This window comes from Elephantulus edwardii, unplaced genomic scaffold (genome assembly GCF_000299155.1).
Source record: "Elephantulus edwardii isolate Elephantulus edwardi_28Jun2011 unplaced genomic scaffold, EleEdw1.0 scaffold00012, whole genome shotgun sequence".
NCBI lineage: Eukaryota > Metazoa > Chordata > Mammalia > Macroscelidea > Macroscelididae > Elephantulus > Elephantulus edwardii.
The window spans coordinates 14,300,787-14,308,253 of record NW_006399762.1 but is presented as its reverse complement, the minus strand read 5'-3'; the positions used below and the strand labels follow the sequence as shown (position 1 = coordinate 14,308,253).

The 7,467-nt window shown below is 36.8% G+C and overlaps 1 pseudogene; it reads right to left on the bottom strand.

Annotated features, from left to right (window-relative positions):
• Positions 1 to 5,690: 5,690 nt before the first annotated feature.
• LOC102875174 lies at positions 5,691 to 6,913 on the bottom strand (annotated as a pseudogene).
• Between the last annotated feature and the right edge of the window lie 554 nt (positions 6,914 to 7,467).

Below are 7,467 nucleotides of genomic sequence, written 5' to 3'. Positions count from 1 at the left end.
ATCTCCAGTTTCATAAATAATTTTTTTAAAAAATAGAGTTTAATACAATGACTGTCACAAGGGGATTGAGCATATTAGAGACAATAAGGATTACACATATTAGTATACGACTCAGATCTGTTTTTTTATTGATCCCTATTAGTTGGCACATAACAATAACAACAATACCACCTTTTACTAAAATATTCAGTTATTAAATTATATTTCATTCCTGTATGCCTAAATAAAACTCTCACTAGAATCATTCATCTTGAAGTGAGACAATTTATATTGTTGAATAAATGTTCAATTCCAAAAATAAAAGTTGAGTGCGAAAATTGAGGATAAGAACTGAGTCCTAATTCTCACTAGTAGTGAAGATATTGATAGGTAATCACTTTTGATTAAAATATCTCAAGATAAGTGTTAATTGATGTCAGTTTTAATGTACAATTTCAGTGTAGATTATTCAGAGGAAATTATTCACAAGAATCCCCAGAGGCATAGGAAGTGCTGAAGAAAAAGGAAATTCAGTGTTAAAGGGAAATTTAGATCTCTGAAGGTTTGAAACAGTTATCCTATGGCTCGCAAACGGGTGGAGTAAGAGAGGTCTGGTAATCATGTCGGAAACTAGTTATATCTATAGTCATATAAATGTTTTTGAAGAGCTAATATTTCTCCTTTATTTTTATAAAGTGGTGAAAATTGTATAATAGGTGATGATGAAATCTAATATTGGTAATCTGTTTACATGTAAAGAAATCCAGAAATACTACAAAGAGAACAGTTATGACATCTGCAGTGAACATGTAAAATCAGAAAGTCACAATATCAAAAACCATATTACTGGAAAGTCCTTTTAACTCTTGTTGTTATAAGCCTGCTGATAAACATAGACAACAGCTTAGTTGCATAGGTCTTTTTTTCCATCTATAAAGACAGATGAAACTTTCAATAACTTCATCTTATTTGGTTCCATAACTAACACAACATCCTTGGTAAAATCAGTCAGGAAATCAGGAGATGTATTGCATTGGGAAAGTGTTCAATTAAGGACTTCTCCAAATTATTGAGGAGTAATGATGTCAGCTTGAGGACTAAGATACTCTGATTAAGGTCATGGTCTTTCTGATCACTTGCTATGCATCTGATAGCTGGACAATAAATAAGAATGATTAAAGAATTGATACCTTTGAGATGTGGTGTTGGAGAGGAGTACTGAACATGAACTGCCAAAAGAATAAAATATGTCATTGAGATGATGCACTCAAAGTGCTCTTTGGAGGCAACGATGATGAGGCTTTGCCTCACATACTTCAAGTATGTTCCTAGGATGAGCTATTTCTTGGAGAGGAACATAATAGTCAGGAAGGTGGAATGTCAACGAAGGGGAGGAAGATCCTCAACCAGGTGGACTGATACTGTCACTGCCACATTTGGCTTTAATGTGTAGGGAAGTGTGAGGATGGCTCAGGATTGGACAGAACTCAGATCAGTTGTTCATAGAATCACTATAGGTCACCTAACATCAAGAAGTTGCAGAGGGAAAAGGAAAATATTTGTCTAAGCAACTGATTTGAAATTCTTTAGGTTAATCAGAAGTGTTTCTGTACTTTGTGTCAAAAGTCCCTCTTCTATATTTTTATATTCCTAAATGGCCAGGAGCAAATGACTATTCTTTTAAAACTAGTTATTTATTTTTGGGAAAAGTGTAAAAACCATTAAAATTAAAAACCATTCTGAAAAGTGCTTCATTCATATGAATCAATAACATGATTTCCTGGAAAAGCTAATGCAAAATTAGGTGGCATTATTTGAATCATAATAAATTATGGGCAATAATAGTTACACTGTACTCTATTCAAAGTTATTATAAAATATATGTGTCTCCAGGATTTACACTTTGTATTAAAAATTCGACAATATTTTCAAGAAAAGAAAGTTAGGAGTCCTGCAAAAGAAAAAAAAAAACACCAAAAAACAAAAACCCACCACAGTTATTTTGGGCATTATCTTTCTGTAGATGCTTTCACCAAGGAGCTTTGGTGGCCAAGTATTTCGTAGTGCTCCCAACCAAATACCTCTGGTTTAAATAGGCCAGCTGCTCCACATGATAAAAACGGGCCATCACCTCCACTGTCATCCATAACCTCTGAAAATCCTCTGGCGGGAGGGCCAGGTATGAGTCAGTTCCAACAGAATGGCACATAAAAACAGCATACACTTTCACTAGATTTGCCTGGAATATTTTTCTAACAACTTGACATAATGGCTTTGTTATAAAAAAAGTCTTTCCTAGATGAATTGACACAGCATTGAGCAGGGCTTTGTTCTGTTGTGCGTAATGCCACTGTGACTCACAGTCAGTCAAAGGCCCCTAATAAGAAAAGCAGCAACCATCTCAGTTCAAATTTTGCCTTCTGAAAGTTGGATTTGATGATCATACATACTATATAACATTGTCTCTTATCAGGGATATCCTGTTATCCTGTTTAGTTATTTTCATGGCAAAATATATGATTTTGAATTTATATTTTTGTATCTGAATTAGTCGCAAGACTTTGGAGTTTGTTTGTTGGTTAGTTGCCCCCCACCCCACCCCACCCCATTCTCCATGAAGACTGCATATTTTATAGGGGGAAAATAATTTTCTGCTTAACGTAATGCCATATCTCCAGCCAAGCACTGTACTTGGCCGATAGTAAGCCAAAGATATTTATGAAACAATGGTTTACTAGACTGAGTGTAATTTTGCTGACGATGTTTAATGGTAAATATAAGGGCTTGATTAAAACAAGATGTGACTTTATCTGTGTTTTTTCAGAATACAAAATGAGAAAACAATAGGTGAATTAAAAAATAAACTTATTTCACCTCAGTTTAAGAAAGAGATAAGAAGGGAAGGAAAGAAAAAAATTATGAATAGATAAGTAGTAAATGTTTGATAAAATATTGTGAATAATTATATTAATTAATTGTAATTAATTTTAGAAATCAAAATGTATGTGAACAATTTAATAAATCCACTGTGACTTGAAAGCTCTCCCTCAAATTAGAAAGAAATTACAAATAGTGTAGATACATGGAAATGCTCTTTTTTGTGAAAAAAAAAAGATTCTCAAAAGGGATAATGTAAACAAAAAATTTAAAAAAGGATAATGTAAAATAGGTAGAAACTGTATGCTTACTTTTAATTAAACTATAAAAGTTTGAGAAAAGTCTAAGTAACTGTTAAGATAAGCCAGAATGCTTAAACTTTATTATATTAACAGACTTAAATATGCTAGATATCATAGTTAAATTTCAAGAAGAAATTTTTTTAGATGCTACTTGGAAATATATGTCTGCTTTGGATTACTCCTAATTCCACCTATATTTTATGAACTAGATGGTTGTAACTCACTTCTTATATATTGCTGTTGTTTACCATCGAGTCAGAACCAACCCATAGCTGACCCTCTCGTGGGTTTTCAGAGGCAGTTAATTGCACTGGAGGAGATTGCCCATCCTTCTCTTGCAGAGTAGTTGGTGGCCTGGAACCCAGTGCCTTCAGGATTGCAGTGCATCTAGGTCACCAGAGGGGGGAAAAAATAATAGTTTTTATACAGAGTACTACAGATATTATAATAAAACTAGTAGTTTATTCATAATAAACTGCATTATGTAAAATATAATTATTCCTGATATTATTCAATTCTTTTGCTTTTTTAAAATCATCACTGTGCATAACTGTGTTATTAAAAAGTTGACAGAAGTTTAAAATAAAATATTTTCTTTCTGCAACTACTTATTTTTTCTATTAAGATTTTCCTTTTAATATGCCATAAGAAAGCTTGATTGTATATTTTCCAAAGTACATTTCCAGGAGCATCTCCCAACCCTTCTTAAAGAAACCAGTCTTTCTAATGAAATAAAAGATGCTATAAAGAGTTTCATCCATCTTCTTTTGAGAGCAATATATAATACAGACTTTCATAGCTGCACACCCTTAACTAATAAAGGAAAACATTTACAAATACTAAAAACAAAGTTTTGATACATTTGCATCAATTTTAAAAAAGAAATAAAAGAAAAACAAAGGAATTAGCATTGAGTGGATTTAAGAAAGGCCACAGTTGGGATTCACAGACTTTTGATGAAAACTTTTTCTACTGAGGGCAGAGTAAGAGAGGGAGAATAAACACTGCCTTTCTCCATTGACACCAAAAGTGCTCATTTCACAAAGTGAAACATCAAAAGCAAACACCCAATGATTGTTTTAAAACTTTTACTGCAATGTAACAATAAACAGTAATCAGATACCTATCAATCCCCCCCAAACAAACAATATATGTAAACACAAAAATGACTCAGCCTGCTTGCTGAAACTGAGGAGGATCTGAAGAGCTTGCTGCAGAGGGTAAAGGACTGCAGCCTCCAATATGGATTGAGGCTCAATGTCAAGAAGACAAAGATTCTCACCACTACAACAATTGGCAGCACCAGGAAGGGTGGTTGAGATTGTTCACAGCTTTAGTCTGCTAGCCTCCACAATCAACACTCCTGGCACCAGCAGCCAGGAAATTGAAAGATGTATTGCGATGGGAAAGTCTGCTGTTAGGGACCTCTCTAAAGTACTCAAGAGCAACAGTGTTTCTCTGGAGACTAAGGTACGTCTGATACAAGCCATGGTCTTTGCAATCACTGGTCGCATCAGAGAGTTGGACAATGACTAAGGAGGACGGAAGGAGAATTGAGCTTTGGTGTTGGAGAAGAATATTGAGGGTACCATGTACTGCTAAGAAAACAAACAGATTTATCCTTGAGAGTGTTAAACCGGGCTGCTCCTTGGAGGCAAGGATTCTGAGGCTTCATCTGACATACTTTGGTCATGTTCTAAGGAGATAAGCAGTCCTTGGAGGACATCATGCTTGGGAAGGTGGAGGGCAGGCACAGGAGGGAAAGGCCCTCTAGGAGATGGATTGATTCTGTGACTGGGGTAATCTGGATGAGTGTGTCAGAGACAATGAGATTGCAGAGTTTAGGGCTGTTGTACATAGGGTCACTATGAGTCACAAGCAACTCGACGGCACATAACAACAACAACATACTTGAACAGCTTTTCATATTAGGCTAGAAGGTTTTCACATTCAATGAGCAAGAGATTTTAAAATAACAGTAATTATTTTCAAGAAAAGTTTCCCTTTCTCTCCTCCCCACCCCACCATCCTTCCAAATATTTAATTGGACAAAATGGGATTCTTTTACTCATTAACTTTATACATATTTGAAGCAGCAACAATAACCATCAATAATTTGACTTTTGTGTTTTTACGTTGCTCCAATTACTTTTCCGTTTCATAAAGCCATTATCCAGGATTACCATGAAATTAACTAGATTCTAGTTATCAAAAATTCTTTCCAAAACCTATGTTAATCAAAGAAACATAAAGCAGAGCATTACACTAAATTTCTGGATCTAGTACGGTGAAAGGAGTGAAACTTAGGAAAAATTATCTACTGTTTTGTAGACCTGAAAAAAATAATTTTTGGTTGTACGATATTTTACAGACTGTGGATTTGTGGCATCTGTTAATTTAAGCAGACATGCACTGTATTTATCCCTGCTTTATATCCTATATCCTTCCTTCCCCACCCCCAGCCATCTACTACCTTATACCAAGTATTGTGGATATGAGCCAAAATAATCATAGACAATCCAGTGAACAAAGTTAGTGTAATGCACTGGTGTGAAGTGTAAGATAAAAAAAGTCCCTTTCAATTTTCATCAAGTTCTGCCTTAGAAAAAAATGTGCAGCCAAATTTTTATTCTTCTCACAAGCATACTATGCCTGTATCACAAGTCCCTCAGGAAATCCTAATGCATTTAAGCTTTTTATAGCTTCTTTTTCCTGAGATGTTACTTAAATGTAGTTCATATGATCACTACCAGCTTCTGCCATCCCACCGCTGACATTTCATCTCCTGAAGTGTTTCATTTAATGTCTGAATAAAACGCTCCTGGTGTTGGCCAATTTGCTATAGTAACTGAGGATTTTCTCGTCCTATCTGTTGTAGCAATGCTGGAAGCAGGGAGGGATTCTGTTGAATGATTTGTCTCATCTTTTGAAACTGAGGCTGATTGCATAAAAATTCAATGGTTGTCCTCCAGAATAACTTGTTGTGACTGTTGCAGTTGCTGCAGCTGTAGCCACTGCTGAAGATGGAGGTACTCCCATACTAGATGCTTGAGGGGGATCAACAACAGCTTGGCTTTATCTCCAGGGATTCCCATTAAAAGATACTCCACTCTGTCAGTTATTGGCTCTTAGGCTGTAATTACTTGCTCAAGTTCATAGCTCATTGACATGATCTCAATTACCATAGTCTCATAGGATTGACATGTCACAAGAGTACATGTTGCATCTTCAAAAAAGTTTGACCTAGAAAGAACTCCTGATGGACTATCAGTTGATGTTGGATTAGTGGTACTAGGTGTTTCTGTTGGCTTTTCTGCAGGTGTTCCTTGCTTATTTGCACTAGTAAGTGCAGAGTCAAAAGATGTTGTTAATGTCAGAGTGACAGATGTAGTAAGTATAGAAGTGGTAGCCAAAGCAGGGGTAGAGGTGTGGGATTATATCACACTTGTTATAGAGGAACTAACTCTAGTAAATGATAGCAGAATTTGACTGCTGAGTTGTAACTGCTGCTGGTGTTATCATTGCTTTGTGTTTTGTAACCATAACCACCACATTTTTCTCATCCATTGTATCTTCTTTGAGAGCAGTATCATCACTGAAGATTTTGCCTGTGTAAATTAACATTTGGCCTGTTACTGGGAAAGCATCTTTCATTTTTCAGATTCAATGCTCTCCTTCCGTGCTTTCACTATCTCTTCAGGGTCAGTGTTGATCTTGAAGGTCTGCTGCTGAAGGGTCTTCAGGGTGACCTGCATGGTGCCACCTCTCAGCTACACTGCCATGTTCACTCCTGGGGCTGGCAATCGGGCAGGGTCTGTGGCCTGGCCAGGCCCTGGGTCACCTACACTCTTTTCTGACTCAAGGATGGTGGTGGGTGTGGAGGATTGTCACATTTGGCCTGCTCTATGAAGAGGCATATACCCTGCCCTGGCCCTGGGCCACACCTCTGCATCCAGGACTGCCACATGACTTCCACGTGAGTTTGACCACATCAGTTATCAGCCATTGAGTACGCAAGGAGTGTGAGGAAGCATGGAAGAGATTTGGTTAGCTCATCACAGGATGGCCTCGTGATGCGCCCTGCCTCTGTTCCTTGAATAAACCCGAAACTAGCTGTTGTCCAATTCATAGAAACCCTCTGTCAATTCTGACTCCTAAGTGACCCTCAATAAGGCTTCTGCAACAATATAGCATCCTGGGAGGAAACTGCCCGTCTTTCTCCAGTACAGCCACTGGTGGATTGTACTCCTTAGAGTTGTGTAGCCTTGGTGTTAATTCACATGTTTCAGACTATGCCATAAGATAACGT